The sequence below is a fragment of the Pleurodeles waltl genome, chromosome 7 (genome assembly GCF_031143425.1).
Source record: "Pleurodeles waltl isolate 20211129_DDA chromosome 7, aPleWal1.hap1.20221129, whole genome shotgun sequence".
NCBI classification, from domain to species: domain Eukaryota; kingdom Metazoa; phylum Chordata; class Amphibia; order Caudata; family Salamandridae; genus Pleurodeles; species Pleurodeles waltl.
This window is the reverse complement of record NC_090446.1, coordinates 1012253061-1012275745: the sequence shown is the minus strand read 5'-3', so window position 1 is coordinate 1012275745 and position 22685 is coordinate 1012253061.

The following is a 22685-nucleotide window of genomic DNA, read 5'->3' as shown; positions in this document are numbered from 1 at the left end:
AGCACTACCAATGCTTATTTAGATGTGCGGAGTGCTCCACCCCAACTGCATGGTCTCTGCACATGTAAGTATATGATTTAGTAGTAAATGTGGGAAGGACTGGATGGAGTTGGTGGGGAAAGCTTACTACTAAAGGGGATGGGATTAGGGAGACAGAAGAGATATTTAGGCACTGTGAGGAAGGGGCATAAAGAAGGACGTCACCCACCCACACAACAGTAATCCAATTGCATTTCTCTCTGGTGGATACTATAATTTAAACGTGTGTCATATATTTACACTCAGAGTTTACGAATACTAGAAGTAGCAAACTTACTGCAAAGTGTAAACTTACTCCAAACTGAAATTTACCTTTGTGAATGAGGCAGTGCTTACTTTGTGCTTGTTGTTTCCGATGCGCAGTATCAGCACTTACTTTTGAGGGTCGTATTTATCTTTGTGCCTCAAGCAATTACTGCGACCAAAAGACAAATATGGGAAAGACGGAGGAAGAGAAAAACGAAAAAGCGTCACAATGAGACAAAGCAGAAAACTGCAGGATTGAGCCGCAGGGGCAGGGAGTGGCTGTAAATGGATTGAAGAGGCGAGAGATGGCTTCTGGATTACATTGCCTTAGTAGTGAGTGCTTGCGCATTTAGTTGCAGCAGACGCATGTTTAAGAGGAGGGCTTTGGGCACCGGCACGTTTTATTTACAAATTAAGCACTGGAATGAGGCCCTTAGCTGTGAACCGTCAAACATTGCAACTTCTTACAGCCTTGCCTGTGATGTGACGCAAGCTCAACGGAAAGGTGTTTGGTACTCAGGTAAAGTGATATGATGCTGTCCTCTTAGAGCTAGAGCAATCTGCACAGGTTGTTTGACAACAGAACCCCGCTTCTGGTGATGCTTCCAGCAACTCTTTGGTATCGTTTGCTTTATAACCAGTTCTGTGTCAACTGAATAGCTTCAGTCCCTTGTTACTGGAAATTAGAATTTGAAAAGATGTGTTTTTCCATTTTTTTTCTGGAAAGTAAGATGGATCGATTTCCATAGCTGTGGACCTGGAGAGTCTTGTGTCTGTCTTCATTTGATCTGCAGGGTGTCTGGTGTGCCTGATCTGGTATATTTAGATCCTTGTCCTCTTTATCTGATGGATGATTCGCAGCTCCCGTGTCCCTGCCTAAGAAAAATCACCTCTCCAGGGTGTTTTAATGCCTAATGGCGAAACATAGATTAACGCACGCACAAAAGCACACCCACATGCAGTCGCTACCTGAAAGGCTAATTGATGCTAATTGTTTAGTGATGAGGTGCCACATTTCATGACAGCAGAAATGTAGCTGTGTCTTTGTCACCTTAATCACTGTGCAGAATGCGCCACGTTCAGAGGAGTAATTGTGACATTTGGTTTCAGAAAGGACCCTTTCTTTTCTGAGATTTTTAATTTTTTTCTCTGTTTGTTTGTCTTTTTTCTTGGGCTGACGACAGAGCCGATTCTGCTAATAGTGAAATTAATAACTGTAAAAATGAATACTAACCTAAAGCCTCATAATTCTTTTAGAGTACACTGAGAATTCTGTCTTAGCAGTTATAACCTTGTTACTGTGATCTTTTAACACACCACTTCTTGAAACATATAGGCCCTCATTACGACCTTGATGGTCGGAGATAAAGTGCCGGTAATACCACCAACAGGCTTGCAGTAGCTACCACCAAATTATGACCATGGCGGAAAGATCTCCGAAAGGCAGCCAATGTACCACACCGACCACTAGGGCAGAAACAACAGGCACCACGGCGGTAGCCGCCAACAGCCAGGGGGAAGTCAATGTTCCGCCCACCATATTAAGACACAGGAACCCACCACCTTTTCCGGGGCGGTACCAACGACATCAAAAGCCTGGCAGAAACAGACCTTAGAAGTGAAAGGACTCACAATTGGAGAAACAAGGAACAACCATGCTGCCATGCATGTTTTTCCCAATATTATTCTACGTTCTTCTCCACCACGAACACCAACGCCGACGACAGTGAGTACAGCCGCCTACGACACAAGGGAGGAGGGGAGGAAAAAGAGAGTCACACACACACACAAAAACACCCCCCCACACACACACACACAACCAGCTGCACAAGAAAAACTATTTGACCCCATAGCTTGGCTGAATATTGCAAGGACAAAATGGTTTCGACTAAGTGTTTGTAATAAGATCAACACAGAAGAAATAATAAGTTAGGCACGATAATAGATATATATATATATTTACAGAAAAAGGGACACAACCCAGTCCTCAATATGCGTTGGCCACATAGCCACAGGCCAAAGTCCAAGGCCACACATGTCACCTGCTTCAACACGGAGAGAACACTGCAGGGGCATCAGTTGGTAAATAGGCAGCTCCTCAGGGGCACGGGGGGCACCTCAGCCGGGAGATGTAACAAGACCACTGGTTATGGAGGGGGCAACATGCTCTGTGCTTGGTCCTGAGGAGTAATGGGCCACAGTCTCTCATGTGGCTGTCTTACCAACAGGTTCTGGAGGGGGCAACATGCCCTGTGTTTGGTCCTGGGGAGTGTAAGGTAACAGTCTCTCGAGTGGGTGTCAGGCCACACAGTAGCCCATGGAGGCAGGATTACATACTGTCCTCCTGTGGTGAAGGCTGCACTCTGGTGGTGCTGCTGGTGGGGGAGGCTCCTGCCCATCCCCTGCACCCTCGGACGGCTGCACTGTGGTGGTGCTGCTGGTGGGGGGAGGCTCTTGCCCATCCCCTGCACCCTTGGATGGATGCACAGTGGTGGTGGTGCTGGTAGGGGGAGGCTCCAGCCATCCTCTGCACCCTCAGATGGATGCACAACCATGGTTGGTGGTGGGGGATCTGTCACAGTTCCTGGTCCAAGCTCCTTGCCCTTCCTGCCTGCTGGTGCTGACTCCTTGCTCTTCCTACCTGATGGTGCAGGCTCTGTGATCTTCCTGCCTGCTGGTGAAGGCCTCTTGCCCTTCTTGGCTGCTGGGGCAGTCTCCTTCTCCTTTAGGCTGGCCGGTGCAGGCTCCTTCCCCTTCAGTACATGTGGCCTGGATCCCTTTCTACCACAAGTGGGTGCAGTTAGGACTGGGCCTGTGGACTGTGTGGCTGAGGTGCTTGGCTGGGTTTGTGATACCCTGGCCATACGTGCAGGGCGGGGGGGAGGGGTAGGGAAGAGTTCAATGGTGGATAGGAACAGTTATTTAGGGCCATTGGGGTGGGAAAGGGGGAGAAGGAATGGGAGTGGAGGATGAGGGAGTGGTTGTTGGAGGTGTCTGTCTGCTGGATTTGGGTGCAGGTGCATGGGCTGTATGCTGTTGTGAGGTGGGGGGCAGACAGTGAGAGAGGACACAGGGGATGTGTGCATGGCTGTTGTGGAGGTGTCTGGCAGTGAGGTGTGGGTTCTGCTTGGTGTGGTGATGATGCAGGTAGTGGAAATTGATGTAGTGCATGCAGGTGTGAATGTAGACGTGGCTGGGAGGGAGGTGGAGGAGGGAGGGTGAGGAGGGGGAGACAGTGGAAACAGTAGATGTTGTTGTGTCTGCAACTGGATGGTGTTTGTGTGAATGCCTATGGGATGAAGTGTGGTGCTTGTGTTTGCCTGCAACACATTTGGGTGTTGTCTTGTGTGCATGCTCATCTGTCTGTGTGCTTAGGATAGGTTGGGGTTGAGGGGAATAGGACTGGGCAGTGGAAGTTGGAGGGGGGATGGTAGAAACAGGGACAATGGCAACGGCTCAGAGAGGAGGCCAGAGCCTGAATCGATCTCTGTTGGGCCGCCAATCCAGTGTGAATATCCTCCAGGAATGCATTAGATTGTTGCATCTGGGCTGCCAGCCCTTGAATGGCATTCACAATGGTTGACTGCCCTACAGAGATGGATCTCAGGAGGTCAATAGCCTCCTCAGTCAGGCCAGCAGGTCTAACTGGGGCAGGGCCTGAGGTGCCTGGGGCGAAGGAGATGCCCACCCTCCTAGGTGAGCGGGCATGGGAAACTCACTGAGGGACTGCTGGGAGGGTGGTGCAGGTACGGGGGTGGCGGCTGTACCTGTAGCTGGGATGGTCACAGAAGTGTCTGCCACCACTAGGGAGCTTCCATCGGAGGAGGTATCTGTGTCTGAACTGTCTTCTCCAGTCCCCGCCGTGGTGCTCCCCTCGCCCTCCATTCCACTGGTGCCCTCAGCGTTGGTGGACTCTGCCTCCTGGGTCCTGTGGGATGCAGCTCCCTCCATCGCCGGTGCCTCTGCTCCTCCACCATGTGATGCTAATGCACATAAGGACAGGATGACAAAACAAAAAGAGGGGAATAGACAAAGGATGCAATGGGTCAATGGCTGCACCAACACCACCGTTGGCGTACACAGCACCTTCACACACAGGGAACATGCCTACACAATATGCATTGCACTACGAGAGAAATAGATAGCCACCAAGGCATGGGGAGGGCCACACAGCGCCAACTGCAGCACACCTGGGACCCACGCAGCCCTGACCAGTAGTGGATTCCTACGAGCTAGGTAGCAAGATTTTCTCTTCTGAACCCTAGCCACTAAGGGACCTACGCTGCAATGTCAGGCCTGGCCTAGGGGCACCCACTGACACACATCCCTCACACGGATACCACCCAACCATGTGCATGTGTAAGTTGTAATGATGGGCACTGTACTCACCCCTTGTGGCTGCTTTGATGCCCTCAAGCGCCATCACAGCCATTGGGGGGGGTTCAGGGTTCGACGGGCATCCCTTCCTCGTTGGGAGGGCATCCCTATCTGGGCCTTCGCCATCTTCTGTGCCCAGCATCACAGGTCCTCCCACCGTTTGTGACAGTGGGTGCTCTGCCTGCCATAGACCCCCATGGTCCACACCTCCTTGGAGAAGGCAGGCCATATGCCCTTCTTTTGACCTGCAGAGGCAATACACACAGGAAAATAGAATGAGACAAACAGTCCTGCCTGTTGCACATATGGCCCACCATACCTCCTCCCATCACCATTTACACACACATGGCCCAGCACACAACCTGCACACCGCCAAGAGGACATCCACCCGCCCCTTACACAAGGCCTTTACACACATAACTCCATGCATTCATGTCACATGCATCGTGTTCACAGTGTACTCACCTGTAGGTCTGGAGGCCCCCTACAGCAGTACGTACTGGGGTAGGACCCCATCCACCAGTCGCTCCATCTCCTCCGAAGTGAAGGCTGTGGCCCTTTCCCTGATCACATGGGCCATCTTAGGTTCCAGACACAGGTCACAGCAGCACATGCAGTGTAGGTCCTCTCCTATGGAAGGTCAGTTAACAAGTGAGGAATCAGATAGAAAATGGCGGTCACGTCCACAGCTGTGCATACCGTCACTGCCGACATAGATCACCATTGGCCACTGTAACCCATAGGGCCCAATGTTAGACAATATGGAGTTGCACGGCGGTTCCCGACCACCTCCCACAACGGTGCACAACATCAGCGGAATTACCTCACTTCCACCTGTCCCTCCACACAGGACAGGCGAATGCCCTTTCAGGGCGGGGGGACAGGCCCTGGAATAATGCTACGTCACAGGAGATATTAGCACATACTGGATACATCACAGTGACCCATTACATGTTTACAGTATCAAAGTACTGTTGTAGCTCCATTGTTCAGTTTGAGACCGGATCCTCACTCTTTTGTCCCTTAGATTCCTCCTGCTGCTGGTGAATAGGAGATGGAGACATACCCCCGTGTACAGACCCCTGGTGGACTTGGCAACACTGGAGGACAGGCACGTTATCCTGACCTATGGACTTAACAGGGCCACAATCACAGAGCTGTGTGCCCAATTGGACCCTGACCTGATATCTGCTATCCGTCACCCCACTAGGATCCCCTGTTTTGTGCAGGTGCTATCTGTACTCCATTTCCTGGCAAATGGTTCTTTCCAAGTAACAGTGGACTTGGCAGCAGGAATGTCGCAGCCATTGTTCTCAACAGTGCTGCCAAGAGTGTTGTCTGCCCTGATAAAACACATGTGCAGCTACATTGTTTTCCCCTAGGTTGAAGATTTGGCCACAGTGAAGGCCATGTTTTATGCAATGGGACATATCCGCAACATAATTGGGGCGATTGATGGAACACATATTGCATTTGTCGTCCCCTCCGGCAGAATGAACAGGTGTTCAGGAATCGTAAGAGTTTCCACTCTATGAATGCGCAGATGGTGTGCCTTGCGGACCAATACAACTCCCACGTCAGTGCTAAGTATTCTGGGTCGGTTCATGATGCCTTTGTCCTAGGGAATAGCAGCATCCCAAATGTGATGGCCCAACTACAGAGGCACAGGGTGTGGCTAATAGGTGAGTCCTAGTTTCCACTCAGTATATGTTGGTGTATGGGTATGGTTTGGGCCCTCTAGGATAGTGTGTAGCTAAATATAGTCCCTCAATATTTGCAAGTGACTCTGGTTACCCAAACCTATAATGGCTACTGACCCCTTAGGTCAAGGGCAGAAGAATGTTATAATGAGGCACATGGGCAAACCAGAAGGATAATTGAAAGGACCTTTGGCCTCCTGAAAGCCAGGTTCGGGTGCCTCCATCAAACAGGTGGATCACAGTGCTACTCACCAAAGAAGGCCTGCCAGATAGTGGTGGCATGCTGCATGTTGCATTACCTGGCCCTCAGACGTCATGTCCCATTCCTGCAGGAGGAGGAGGCTGGAAATGCCCATGTGGCAGCTTTAGACCCTATGGACAGTGAGGATGAGCAGGCAAAGGATGAGGTTGAGGACAACAGACATATGTGATCTGACAATACAGTACTTCCAATGACACACAGGTAAGAAAGTGTTACTTCACATTTCAATGACTTTTGTTTTAATTTGTGTGGCAATGGCATGCTGATATTTTCAACTTCTTTGCCCACTTACTGTTTCCTCAGACTGTTCATTTTGCAGATGTTGGTGACCTGACATATACTCCTGGTGTGATCACTACATCCAGCTACATATCACCAATCTATGCTCATTCTCTGTTCGGTTGATTTGCAATGTTTGCACCTGTTACAATTAATACATATTTGATATGCATGACATACTCCAAAATTGCTTTTTTTAAAAGGGTGTTTATTGAAGTGCTAATATATGGAGGGACAAGTGCAATGGGATGGTGTGATGATGACGGAAAGTCCAGGGTATTGTTCCAGTCTGTTTGTAGCACAGGTGCATTGTCCATGGGGACATAGGAAAGAGAGCAATGGCATCTCAAGGTGGACAGGGTGACTGAGTGGGACACAAGGGTGACAATCAGGAGAGTCTCATTTCCTGGAGGGGGTCTTGACACGTGTCTCTGGCTTCTGTCTGGATCAAAGTGTCCTGGGAATGTTGATAGGCTCCCAGGATCCCGGACAGTGCCTGCTGGAGAGTTGGTTCCCTGGTCCTGTCCTCCCCCGGTGCACTTGAGTCCTCCCAGTGTCCCTGTTGGACGGTGCCTCTGTCCCCTGAACCGTGTGCCACTGATCCCAGGTCCCTGATTGTCTTTGGGGCGAGGTGTGCCCTGGGGTCCCGTGAGAGGTGGACGCACTGCTGATTGACGTGTCCTGGGGAAAGTACCTTTATTTTTAGTATATCTGTGTATTGTGTTTTCTTATGATATTGTGTATATGACACCAGTGGTATAGTAGGAGCTTTGCATGTCTCCTAGTTCAGCCTAAGCTGCTCTGCTATAGCTACCTTCTATCAGCCTAAGCTGCTAGAAACACCTCTTCTACACTGATAAGGGATAACTGGACCTGGTACAGAGTGTAAGTACCCCTTGGTACCCACTACAAGCCAGGCCAGCCTCCTACATTGGTTGTGCAGCGTTGGGATAAGTACTTGTAACTACTTACCACTTTGTCATATTGTACTTTTCATAAGAGAATAATATGCAAAACAAGTTCAGTGTATGTACACCTAACCAAAAAGTTTTGCTTTTCTTCTCTTACACTATTTGCTAAGTGCTGAAAAGTACTTCTAAACTTTCTAAAAGTTTCAAAAAGTTGAAAAAGTTTTTTTTTCTGTTTCTTTAAAAAGTCCTGAAACTTTTTCTATCTTTTATCTGTCTCTAAACCTTTTTCTATCATGTCTGGTGTAGGAACTTCTCTTAATTTGGTCAATACAACTTATGACCACCTTAATTTTAAGAGCCTAAGGAGTCTCTGCATTGATAGAGGTTTAGTGGTAGGAAAGAACCCTTCTAGAGAGTTATTGTCTAACATGCTCATTGAAAATGATAAGGCCTTAGCTGGCAGTTCAATTGAGAAGTTAGGAGATAGCTCACACTCTGACTCAGGGGAGCCCCCAGTAGGAGTGTTACAGGGTTCCCTTCCTAATCTGCCCCTTAGCAGAACACCTAGCATAGCTGGTAGTAATAGAAGCTCCCATCATAGTAGGGATGTTTTTGTTCCTGGAGGCCAGGTTGTTAGGGTGCCAACTGTTAGGGACAGGTCTCCCTCTGCTCATTCAAATCTTTCTTCTGTGTCAAAACATTCCCAACCCACCCACCCTGATGACAAAATGTTAAAAAGGGAGCTCAATAAGTTGAGAGTGGAAGAGACCAGGCTGAAGCTTAAACAGCAACAGCTGGCTCTAGACAGGGAATCCCTAGACTTCGAAAAGGGGAGACAGAGGTTGCGGTTTGGACCCCATGGTGGCAGCAGCAGTATTCCTGATAGTAATCCTGTTAGAGAGCATGATTCTAGGAATCTGCATAAGATAGTTCCCCCTTACAAGGAGGGGGATGACATTAACAAGTGGTTTGCTGCACTTGAGAGGGCCTGTATGGTACAGGGGGTCCCTCAAAGGCAGTGGGCTGCTATCCTATGGCTACCTTTCAGTGGAAAGGATAGGGATAGGCTCCTTACTGTGAAGGAAAGTGATGCCAATAATTTTACAGTTTTGAAGAATGCACTCTTGGATGGATTTGGCTTAACCACTGAACAATACAGGATTAAGTTCAGAGAAACCAGAAAAGAGTCCTCACAAGACTGGGTAGACTTTGTTGACTATTCAGTGAAGGCCTTGGAGGGGTGGTTACATGGCAGTAAAGTTTCTGACTATGAAAGCCTGTACAATCTAATCCTGAGAGAGCATATTCTGAATAACTGTGTGTCTGATCTGTTACACCAATATCTAGTGGACTCAGATCTGACCTCTCCCCAAGAATTGGGAAAGAAGGCAGACAAATGGGTCAGAACAAGAGTGAACAGAAAGGTTCATACAGGGGGTGACAAGGATGGCAAGAAGAAGGATGGTAAGTCTTCAGACAAGGGTAGGGACAAATCTAAAAATGAGTCTTCATCAGGCCCACAAAAACACTCTGGTGGGGGTGGTGGGTCCAAATCCTCTTCTAATCAAGTAAAAAAAACATGGTGCTATTTATGTAAAGTAAAAGGCCATTGGACAACTGATGCCAGTTGTCCAAAGAAAAGCACCAAGCCTCCCACTACCACAACCCCTACTGCAACCTCTAGTGCCCCTAGTAATACCAGTGGTGGTGGGAGCAAACCTACTAATAGCCAATAGAAGGGACTAGCTGGGCTCACTTTTGGTAATTTAGTTGGGGTTGGTCTTGTTAGGGAGACCACAGAGGCTGTGCTAGTCTCTGAAGGTGCGATTGATTTGGCCACCTTGGTTGCTTGTCCCCTTAATATGGATAAGTGCAAGCAACTTCCCCTAATAAATGGTGTTGAGGTTCAGGCCTACAGGGACACAGGTGCCAGTGTTACCATGGTAATAGAGAAACTGGTACAGCCTGAACAACACCTACTTGGTCACCAGTACCAAGTGACAGACGCTCATAACAACACTCTTAGCCACCCCATGGCTGTTGTGAATCTCAACTGGGGGGGGGGGTTACTGGTCCAAAGAAAGTTGTGGTTGCCTCAGATTTACCTGTAGACTGTCTACTAGGGAATGATTTAGAGACATCAGCTTAGGAAGAAGTGGAGTTGGAGGCTCATGCAGCAACGCTGGGCATTCCTGGGCATATTTTTGCTTTGACAAGGGCTCAGGCCAAAAAGCAAAAAGGACAGGTTGACTTGGATCCTGGAACAATGGACCAAGTGCTCCCTAAAACTAGGGTTAGTAAGGGTAAATCCCTACCCACTATCCCTCCCTCTACAGATAATTCTACTTCTGAGGAAGAAGAATTTCCTCCCTGTGCTGAACCTTTACCAGATGAGCTGGCAGCAGACACTGCTGAGCTTTTGGGTGGAGGGGGGCCTGCCAGGGAAGAGCTGAGTGTGGCACAGCAGCACTGTCCCACATTAGAGGGTCTAAGACAGCAAGCTGTCAAACAGCAAAATGGTGATGTCAGTGACTCACATAGAGGTTACTGGGAGGACAACCTCTTGTACACAGAGGCAAGGGATCCAAAACCTGTAGCAGCTAGGAGATTGGTAATTCCCCTGCAGTACAGAGAGTTCCTCCTAACTCTGGCACATGACATTCCTGTGGCTGGACATTTGGGTCAGATTAAAACATGGGAAAGGCTTGTCCCCCTGTTTCACTGGCCTAGGATGTCAGAGGACACAAAAGACTTTTGTAAATCTTGGTGACCTGCCAAGCCAGTGGCAAAACGGTGGCACCCCAAAGGCTCCCCTTATTCCACTGCCTGTGGTTGGGGTTCCCTTTGAAAGGGTAGGGGTTGACATAGTTGGCCCCCTTGACCCTCCTACTGCTTCAGGCAATAGGTTTGTCTTGGTGGTAGTGGACCATGCCACAAGATATCCTGAAGCAATTCCTCTAAGGACCACTACAGCACCTGCAGTGGCAAAAGCCCTCCTGGGAATCTTTTCCAGGATGGGTTTCCCAAAAGAGGTTGTATCAGACAGGGGTAGCAACTTTATGTCTGCATACATGAAGGCCATGTGGAAGGAATGTGGTGTAACATACAAATTCACCACACCTTATCATCCACAAACAAATGGACTGGTAGAGAGGTTTAACAGAACTCTCAAAGGAATGATAATGGGACTCCCTGAAAAACTCAGGAGGAGATGGGATGTCCTGTTACCTTGCCTCCTTTTTGCTTACAGGGAGGTACCCCAGAAAGGAGTGGGCTTCAGCCCCTTTGAACTCCTATTTGGACACCCTGCAAGAGGTCCCCTAACACTTGTGAAGGAGGGTTGGGAACAACCTTTAAAAGCTCCCAAGCAAGACATAGTGGACTATGTACTCGGCCTAAGATCCAGAATGGCTGAGTACATGAAAAAGGCCAGTAACAACCTTCAGGCCCGCCAAGAGCTCCAAAAGCAATGGCATGACCAAAAGGCTGTTCTGATTCAGTATCAACCAGGACAGAAGGTGTGGGTATTGGAGCCTGTGGCCCCAAGAGCACTCCAAGACAAATGGAGTGGACCCCATCTCATTGTTGAAAAAAAGGGTGAGGTCACCTACTTGGTTGACCTGGGCACTGCCAGGAGTCCCCTTAGGGTGCTCCATGTCAATCGCCTGAAACCCTACTACGACAGGGCTGATCTCACCCTGCTCATGGCAACAGATGAAGGACAGGAAGAAGAGAGTGGCCCTCTCCCTGATCTCTTCTCTTCCACAGAACAAGATGCTCTAGTGGAAGGTGTAGTTTTGGCAGACTGTCTCACTGCTGAGCAGAAAGATAACTGCATAAATCTCCTAGGTCAGTTTTCTGAACTTTTTTCATCTGTGCCAGGCACCACTTCTTGGTGTGAGCACACTATAGATACTGGAGACAGCATGCCTATCAAAAGTAAGATCTATAGGCAGCCTGACCATGTCAGAGACTGCATAAATCAAGAAGTTCAGAAAATGCTTGAACTGGGAGTGGTTGAAAACTCTGAAAGCCCATGGGCCTCTCCTGTGGTGCTCGTACCAAAGCCTCACTCCAAAGATGGAAAAAGGGAAATTAGGTTTTGTGTAGATTACAGAGGTCTCAACCAGGTAACAAAAACTGATGCTAACCATATACCCAGGACAGATGAGCTCATAGATACACTGGCATCTGCCAAGTATCTAAGCACCTTTGATTTGACTGCAGGGTATTGGCAGATCAAGTTATCAGAGGATGCTAAAGCAAAAACGGCATCTTCGACTATTGGAGGGCACTACCAATTCACAATAATGCCCTTTGGTTTGAAAAATGCACCTGCCACTTTTCAGAGGTTGGTGAATTCAGTCCTGCAAGGGTTGGAGTCTTTTAGTGCAGCATATCTGGACGATATAGCTGTCTTTAGCTCCACCTGGGATGATCACCTAGTCCACCTGTGGAAAGTTTTGGAGGTCCTGCAAAAGGCAGGCCTCACTATCAAGGCTTCAAAGTGCCAGATAGGGCAGGGGAAAGTGGTTTATCTGGGACACCTGGTAGGTGGAGAACAGATTGCACCACTTCAGGGGAAAATCCAAACTATCATAGATTGGGTTCCCCCTACAACACAAACCCAGGTGAGAGCCTTCCTAGGCCTCACTGGGTATTACAGGAGGTCCATTAAGAACTATGGCTCCATTGCGGCCCTACTTAATGATCTCACTTCCAAGAAGATGCCAAAAAAGGTATTGTGGACAGCTAGCTGTAAGAAAGCTTTTGAGGAGCTGAAACAGGCCATGTGCACTGCACCTGTCCTAAAAAGCCCATGTTACTCCAAGAAATTCATTGTTCAAACTGATGCATCTGAATTAGGGGTAGGGGCAGTCTTATCACAACTCAATTCTGAGGGCCAGGATCAACCTGTTTCTTTTATCAGCAGGAGGTTGACCCCTAGAGAAAAGCGTTGGTCTGCCATAGAGAGGGAGGCCTTTGCTGTGGTCTGGGCACTGAAGAAGTTGAGGCCATACCTGTTTGGCACTCACTTCATTGTTCAGACAGACCACAAACCTCTACTTTGGCTAAAACAAATGAAAGGTGAAAACCCTAAATTGTTGAGGTGGTCCATATCTCTACAGGGAATGGACTATACAGTGGAACATAGACCTGGGAGTACCCACTCCAATGCAGATGGACTCTCCAGATATTTCCACTTAGACAATGAAGACTCATCAGGTCATGGCTAGTCTTATTGTCCTTCGTTTGGGGGGGGGGGGGTTGTGTAGGAAAGTACCATCTTGCCTGGCATGTTACCTCCATATTTCACTGTATATATGTTGTTTTAGTGTATGTGTCACTGGGACCCTGCCAGCCAGGGCCCCAGTGCTCATAAGTGTGCCCTGTATGAGTTCCCTGTGTGATGACTAACTGTCTCACTGAGGCTCTTCTAACCAGAACCTCAGTGGTTATGCTCTCTCTGCTTTCTAAATTGTCACTAACAGGCTAGTGACCAATTTCACCAATTCACATTGGCATACTGGAACACCCTAATAATTCCCTAGTATATGGTACAGAGGTACCCAGGATATTGGGGTTCCAGGAGATCCCTATGGGCTGCAGCATTTCTTTTGCCACCCATAGGGAGTTCTGACAATTCTTACACAGGCCTGCCACTGCAGCCTGAGTGAAATAACGTCCACGTTATTTCACAGCCATTTACCACTGCACTTAAGGAACTTATAAGTCACCTATATGTCTAACCTTCACCTGGTGAAGGTTGGGTGCAAAGTTACTTAGTATGTGGGCACCCTGGCACTAGCCAAGGTGCCCCCACATCGTTCAGGGCAAATTCCCCGGACTTTGTGAGTGCGGGGGCACCATTTCACGCGTGAACTATACATAGGTCACTACCTATGTATAGCGTCACAATGGTAACTCTGAACATGGCCATGTAACATGTCTAAGATCATGGAATTGTCACCCCAATGCAATTCTGGCATTGTTGAGACAATTCCATGATCCCCCGAGTCTCTAGCACAGACCCGGGTACTGCCAAACTACCTTTCCCGGGGTTTCACTGCAGCTGCTGCTGCTGCCAACCCCTCAGACAGGTTTCTGCCCTCCTAGGGTCCAGCCAGGCTTGGCCCAGGAAGGCAGAACAAAGGACTTCCTCATAGAGAGGGTGTTACACCCTCTCCCTTTGGAAAAAGGTGTCAGGGCTGGGGAGGAGTAGCCTCCACCAGCCTCTGGAAATGCTTTGATGGGCACAGACGGTGCCCATCTCTGCATAAGCCAGTCTACACCGGTTCAGGGGTCCCCCAGCCCTGCTCTGGCGCGAAACTGGACAAAAAAAAGGGGAGTGACCACTCCCCTGACCTTCACCTCCCAGGGGAAGGTGCCCAGAGCTCTTCCAGCGTGCCCCAGACCTCTGCCATCTTGGATTCAGAGGTGTGTTGGCACACTGGACTGCTCTGAGTGGCCAGGGCCAGCAGGTGACGTCAGAGACTCCTTCTGATATGCTCTTACCTGTTTTACTAGCCTATCCTCCTTTCTAGGTAGCCAAACCTCCTTTTCTGGCTATTTAGGGTCTCTGCTTTGGGGAATTCTTCAGATACCAAATGCAAGAGCTCACCAGAATTCCTCTGCACTTCTCTCTTCACCTTCTGTCAAAGGATCAACCGCTGGCTGCTCAGGACGCCTGTAAAACCGCAACAAAGTAGCAAAGACGACTACTGCAACCTTGTATCGCTTCATCCTGCTGGCTTTCTCGCCTGTTTCCTGGTGGTGCATGCTCTGGGGGTAGCCTGCCTCCTTCTTGCACCAGGAGCTCTGAAGAAATCTCCTGTGGGTCGACGGAATCTTCCCCCTGCAACCGAAGGCAACAAAAGACTGCATCACCGGTCCTCTGGGTCCCCTCTCAGCACGACGAGCGTGGTCCCTGGATCTCAGCAACTCTGTCCAAGTGACTCCCACAGTCCAGTGACTCTTCAGTCCAAGTTTGCTGGAGGTAAGTCCTTGCCTCCCCACGCTAGACTGCATTGCTGGGTACCGCGTGATTTGCAGCTGCTCCGGCTCCTGTGCACTCTTCCAGGATTTCCTTTGTGCACAGCCAAGCCTTGGTCCCCGACACTCTAACATGCAGTGCACAACCTTCTGAGTTGTCCTCCGGCATCGTGAGACTCCCTTTTGTGTCTTCGGGTGGACTCCGGTTCACTCCTCTTCCAAGTGCCAGTTCCGGTACTTCTGTGGGTGCTGCCTGCTTCTGTGAGGGCACCCTGACTTGCTGGGTGCCCTCTCTGTCTCCTCTTCCAAGTGGCGACATCCTGGTCCCTCCTGGGCTACAGCAGCATCCAAAAACCCTAACTGCGACCCTTGTAGCTAGCAAGGCTTGTTTGCAGTCTTTCTGCGTGGGAACACCTCTGCAAGCTTCTTCACGACGTGGGACATCCATCCTCCAAAGGGGAAGTTCCTAGTCCTCTTCGTTCTTGCAGAATCCACAGCTTCTCCCATCTGGTGGCAGCTTCTTTGCACCCTCAGCTGGCATTTCCTGGGCATCTGCCCACTCTCGACACTGTCGCGACTCTTGGACTTGGTCCCCTTGTCTTACTGGTACTCAGGTCTGGAAATCCACTGTTGTTGCATTGCTGGTGTTGTTCTTCCTTGCTGAATCCCCCTATCACGACTTCTGTGCTCTCTGGGGGTTATAGGTGCACTTTACACCTACTTTTCAGGGTCTTGGGGTGGGCTATTTTTCTAACCTCACTGTTTTCTTACAGTCCCAGCGACCCTCTACAAGCTCACATAGGTTTGGGGTCCATTTGTGGTTCGCATTCCACTTTTGGAGTATATGGTTTGTGTTGCCCCTATACCTATGTGCACCTATTGCAATCTACTGTAACTTTACATTGCTTGCATAACTTCCTTTTGCTATTACTGCATATTTTTGGCATTGTGTACATATATCTTGTGTATATTTGGCATCCTCATACTGAGGGAACTCACTGAGATACTTTTGGCATATTGTCATAAAAATAAAGTACCTTTATTTTTAGTATATCTGTGTACTGTGTTTTCTTATGATATTGTGCATATGACACCAGTGGTATAGTAGGATCTTTGAATGTCTCCTAGTTCAGCCTAAGCTGCTTTGCTATAGCTACCTTCTATCAGCCTAAGCTGCTAGAAACACCTCTTCTACACTGATAAGGGATAACTGGACCTGGTACAGAGTGTAAGTACCCCTTGGTACCCACTACAAGCCAGGCCAGCCTCCTACAGCGTGAAACTGCCTTGCGTCAATGAGATGCAAGGTACGTGTTCCCGTCCCAAAAATGACTCAAATACCTTGCCGCCATATTTATCCAACAGGGTGAAAATTACGCACAGGTGGGAGGCAGACCCGAAAAACGATTACAACCCGATTTGTGTCAAAAGTTAATGCCTGGGTCAGGGCAGGTGTTAAAATAAGGCAAAGACACCACTAATTAAGGAAAACAGACAGAAGCAACATCACAGCCCAACAGGACAACATGAAGGTGCTGCTGATGCAACTTGCAAGACGACGCCAAGCACAGGACCAACAGCAGCAGCCACCACCCCCCAACGTGGTCCACAAAGGCAATGCAGAAGGCAGGAGAGGGTCTTCAGGAACAGGACAACCCTCCATGGCCTCAGGGAACAGGACATAATCCAGAGGTATCGACTGAACTAGGAAGCCATACAGCAGCTGCTGCGCCAAATTGAGCCACAAATAACAGCTAGCCTGCAGACACCACACAATATACCACCGGTGACCAAGCTGCTAGCTGTCCTGCATATGTTGGCAAGTGGCGCCTTCCAGACAATGGGTGCCCTATGGTCATTGGGGTATCACAGCCCTCATTCTCCACTTTCCTGCCCAAGGTCTTAGATGCCATAATCTCCCTCACACCCTCCACATCAGCATTCCCAATACCCAACAGAAGCAGCAGGAGATAAAACAGGGTTTCTACCAAATCCAATGCTTCCCGCATGTGCTCGGTGCAATTGACTGCACCCATTTCCAGACCGTACCACCTGCAGCAACAGAGCATCTATTCGGGAACAGAAAGCACACGCATTCTATCAATGTGCAGGCCATAGTTGACCACCAGGGATTGTTCACCAACATCTTGGCCAAATATCCTGGGAGTTTCCATGATTCTTTCATATTCCGCCACAGCACAATCAATCAGCACTTCCAGGACGGACAATATGGCAATGGCCTTCTTGTCGTTAAGTCCATAAACCTAGCAATATACACACAGCACATCAACTTTGTAGGACACACAAAACATACACCACTACATTGACACGTGGGCAGGATGACACTGAGGTGTGACACAGGTAGTTCTGTTGTACACCCTGACACAATGGGATACACACCTATGGACAGATGACGGCTGCCACAAACATTAGCTACCACTCTAGAGCAACAAGGGGCCAATGTCAAAGCACACAGTGACAATGACATTGCCTGCACTGGAAGTACAACTTGGAAGATGAACCATTTACATTTACAATAGGCCACATAGTCAATTCGACACCCTCCCAACCAGTATGCAGCATGGAAGGGGTGTGCAATATGTGTTGCTGCAGGTCTAACACCATGAGACACATAGCATTATGATGCAGACTCACATGTAGGTGACACGGAAATACTGAGGCAGTCCCAACATCATACATCACTCCTGGAGTGCCGTTCCCAGGTAGCAATAAGGAAGTGGACTGTGCTATGAACACATATCGTTGTGCCACTAATGCAAACTGCACACTGCTGTACACACTGAAAGAGCCAATTGTCCATCAAAATAACATACGTAGAGGGAGATGGCCCTTCCTGCACAGATACATCCACCTCCACAAGGCAGTTAGCCAGGTTACCTGGAACAAGTTTGGCAGTGTAGGTGCAAGGTTGCACATGAGCCACCGTCAGAGGGAACAACAAAGGTTTGCCTAGAACCAAGTCACACAAGGGACAATTGTGCATTGTCAATACTGAACACCTCAGTGCTGCCAACTTATGGAGATGTGTTGTGCATTGTCACCTAGCCAAATCAAAGGGCCTCACTGTTGCATTCCATCTGCAATGACATATGTCTACTTGGATGGGATGTCCAGGCCATGTAGAGCAACCATGTAACCACCACATTGGAATCTATTGCGTGTGTGGAAGTATCATGTCCCCTCCAGTGAAAGCACACTAAAACATGTTGGACACTACACAATGCATGGTACATACATAATGACCAGCTGTTTGGAAACAAAATCATAGATCCCAGGTCAATGAGCCAAACACAAGTTGTCAAGTCAAACAACCCACTGCAGAAAAAATCTCACAGAAGCCCAGGATCTCACACAATACCACCAACACATATGAGTCACAGACGACACAAGATATCAACTGCCATGCTACATGACACTCCTGTTGCAAGCACTAAAAAAATACTCACTCCTATTATCTTTTGCAGCAGATCAGGGTTACAGATCCAGCCATGGATCATGACCCCATTCCCCAACCCAAGCACAGCAGCAGAGCATGCCTTTAATGAGGCACATCGGAGGAAACACACCATTGTTGAAAGGACCTTTGGCATCCTGAAGTCCAGATTCAGGTGCCTGGATATCACAGGAGGCAGCCTCTTTCATGCCTCACACATTGTGTGCAAAATCATACTTACCTGTGCTATCCTGCACAACATTTGTGTGAGGAGGAACATCCCTCTATATGAGCCAGACCAAGAACTGCCAGAGGAGGTGGAGGAGGAGGAGGAGGAGGAGGAGGAGGATGGTGCCAGGGAAAATGAGGGAGAACAGTAAAACACAGCTGCAGGAATGAGCTGCAGAAAGCTAATTGCACCTTGTTAGGATATGTAAATAAACACTTTACTTGATCACACAATCCTGCTCTGGTTTCTTCTTTCTCCATCACGCTCCTTAGGAATGTGAGTATTACCTCAGGGAGCATGTTACAAAGACAAATTTGACTACTACTGATGCAACATCACATGTGATTTGTATGATTGTACAGCAAACATCACACACATATAAAAAATACTCATCTGTTGAATTTCACATATGAAGGACAAAATCAATGGACCACAGCATATGACACGCATCCACTTTGCCAACATGGTCTACTGTAGCACATGACACACAACTATGACATCTCCAATCATAAGATAAATAAGCACCCCATACATGAGGCAGTGGATGTGAAATATCAGTGGAAACAGGAATGTATGAACAGACCCCTGACATTAGTAAGTGTGACATTTGCAATCCCTGCAAGGAGCTTGTGTGACGGGGGCATTATTTGTGAAAATGGATAGCATGAGTGCCCCAGGTATGAGAAGCAATGCTCACAACACATGCTCTTCGTAGTCCTACCCTGGAAATAAGTCCTGCCACTGCCATGTGTTAATGCCCCTGCCCTCCCATCTCAAGAGGGCGCTGTAAACTGACTATCTGTACCCTGGTAATCATCATTAGTACTCACCCAAAGTCCCTTCTTGATTCCTGTTTGCTTCCCTTATTCATATGGCATGCTATGGAAGAACTACATTAGTTTGCATGGACTTCAGGTCCCATAATGCACTGCCTGGTAGTTGGTAAGACCTGTAATCTTCTGTCCATTGCTTCCTATGGGAAAAGTCAGGTTGTCCCTTTATACTGGATTCTCTCCTCCAGGACTTGTGAGAGACTGAAGCTGCACACACCAGTGACCGCTCTTGTGCAGCCCAGCCATGTGACTCTGCCCTGGCCTTGCTGCTGCCTGGAACTGCTTATAAGCTGCCATTCCTTGAAGCTCCTCATCGTGCATTGGAGTACGATTCTTTTGTGTTTCAGATCCCTTGTTGGATTGCGTTACAGTACTGATTCAGTCTGAACCTGCTCTCTGTTTACTCAGTCCTGTTCCTGCTTGTTCCAGTCAGAGGCGCTCATTATGACCTTGGCGGTAAATCTAACTTACCGGCATGCTGACTGCTGCCAACACACCGCAGTTCCAGCGGATTACTGTCACCCGTATTATGACCCACACATAGCAATCCGTTACTATACATCCACACACACAAGTCCGCTAGCCCAAAGGTCAGTGATAAACTGGTGGTACCAAAACCCACACCGTTACACCAACAGAACTACACCCACAGCATTATGACACAAATCACTGCGGCGGACATTCGATAGCGCTAAACCATGGGCGCTACATACCGCTGCGCTCAAGATACACACACACTGACAAAACAACACCACATTGGACAATTTGAATAACACCCACCTGACACACATACACACATCACACCCACACCCACACACCACTATAAAACACAAACACAAAATATCCACAACCCTTTACCATTACAAACAAGTGCAACACGAGAGATAGCAAAACCACAGACAAGACCACAGACACACACCACCATCACCTATACATCATCCACGCACCTTACATCAAACACCCCAACACAGCACCCCAAACACCCTGACCCACGCCACCCACAGTACACCCATGGCACCACAATGACACCCCAGGTTCTCTGAGGAGGAGCTAAGGGTCATGGTGGAGGAAATCATCCGGGTAGAGCCACAACTTTTCGGATCACAGGTGCAGCAGATGTCTATTGCAAGGAAGATGGAGCTATGGTGGAGGATCGTGGACAGGGTCAATGCCGATGGACAGCACCCCAGAGCAAGGGATGACATCAGGAAGAGGTGGAACGACCTACGGGGGAAGGTACGTTCCACAGCAGCAAGACACTAAGGTGGTCATTCTGACCTCGGCGGTAAAAGGCGCCTACCGCCGGTCAGAAATCCTCCATAATTCCGCCGCGGTAATCCGCCACGGTCATTCTGACCCGCAGCAGCCAAACCTCCGAAAATCCGACAGCCACAACAGACCGCCAGACCAGCGGTCGGCGGAAAAGTGGAGGTGACCAAACCTCCACCGTCACGCCAACAGAAATACGCCCATGCCATTACGACCCACGAATCCACGCGGCGGTCTTTCAACCGCGGTTTTCCATTGGCGGTACACCCCGCCGCGGTCAGAATACACACAAACGAACAAAACTCAGCCACATTGGACGATTTGAATTCCACACACCTGATACACATACACACACCACTCCCACACACACAATACAATATAAAACACACACCCACATCACCCACAAACCCCTTTGACCAAAATCCAAAAAGAAGCACTGAGAGACACAGCAGCGATCACAGAACACCATCACACAGAGGCACACTACACCATCACCCACACAATATCCACACACAAAACAACACACACCACCACACTCAACACACTTAACTACACATACTCCACCCCACACATCATACACACCACTCCATGGCACCCCAAAGACACCCCCGCTTCTCAGACGAAGAACTCAGGGTCATGGTGGAGGAAATCGTTCGGGTAGAGCCCCAGCTCTTCGGCACACAGGTCCAATACACCAGCATTGCCCGGAGGACGGAGCTATGGCAGAGGATTGTCGACAGGGTCAACGCTGTGGGACAGCACCCCAGAAATCGGGAAGACATCAGGAAGCGATGGAACGACCTACGGGGGAAGGTGCGTTCCATGGTATCCAGGCACAACATCGCCGTGCAGAAGACTGGCGGAGGACCCCCACCTCAACCCCCACAATTTACAACATGGGAGGAGGAAGTCTTGAACATCCTGCATCCTGACGGCCTCGCAGGAGTCGGCGGAGGAATGGATTCTGGTAAGTTGAAGCTTCAATACTGCTTCCCCCCCACCTGCATGCCAAATCATACCCCAACCCTCACCCCCATCCTCGAACCCCACCCTCACCCCCACCCCCATCCTCACCCCCACCCTCACCCCCACCACCATCCTCACCCCCACCCCCAGCACACCTATTCCCTGCCAATGTCTCACCATCACAACCCACACATCCCAAAACCTAGGCCTGCATGCGTCCACTAAGCATGGACACCCATCACCAAAGCATGCCCAATGCATATACACATCCCCCCCACAAGCCACCCTCACCAAAGCCCCCACACACGAATGCCAGCACTTGGGGACACGGGAACCCACAGATACACCCATATGGTACACATTGAAACTATAACCATACCTCTATACCCCTGCAGGACCCGACCGCCAACACACCGCCACGGAGGGCCCAGAATTCTCCACACCCCCCACCCAAGAGGCCGTCAGCAATGACAGCAGCTCTGTCGACCTGGACACTGATGACCAGCCCGGACCATCGGGGACCTCTGGACAGTCGGTTCCCCTCAGACAGCCACAGGCCACTACAGACCCAAACCCCTCTGGGAACACCAGCACAGCTCCCACCCAGCGGGCCCATGCCTCTGTCTCCAGGGCGCGTCAATCTGCGGTGTGTCTACCACTACAGGGCACCCAGGATAACCCACCACCCCAACAACAACAGGGACCTGGGGGCAGTGGTAGTGGGCACACCGGCCAGGGGGCAGAGGCCCAGGGAAACAGGGCAACTCAGAGGGCAGCTGTGCGACAGGGGGGGGACGGGCCCAGGGAACCCACTCTCCACGAGGCCCTCACCACCATCATGGGAGCATACAACCGCTCCCAGGAGACGATGGCGACGGTACTGGCCAGGTTCCAGGAGATCCAGGTACTGCAGGAGGAACACTATTGGGGGTACAGGGAGGACATCAGAGCCCTCACCTCCACCCTGGTTACCATGGTAGGGCTGCTGCAGGAACTCATCAACACCAGGACGGACACTCAACAACAACAAAGGGCCCCTGCCACTAGCCTGGACCAAGAACAGCCAACCACCTCCGCCGGCGCTAGTGGACAGGAGGCCCTCGCACAACAGCAGCCCACCAGACCCC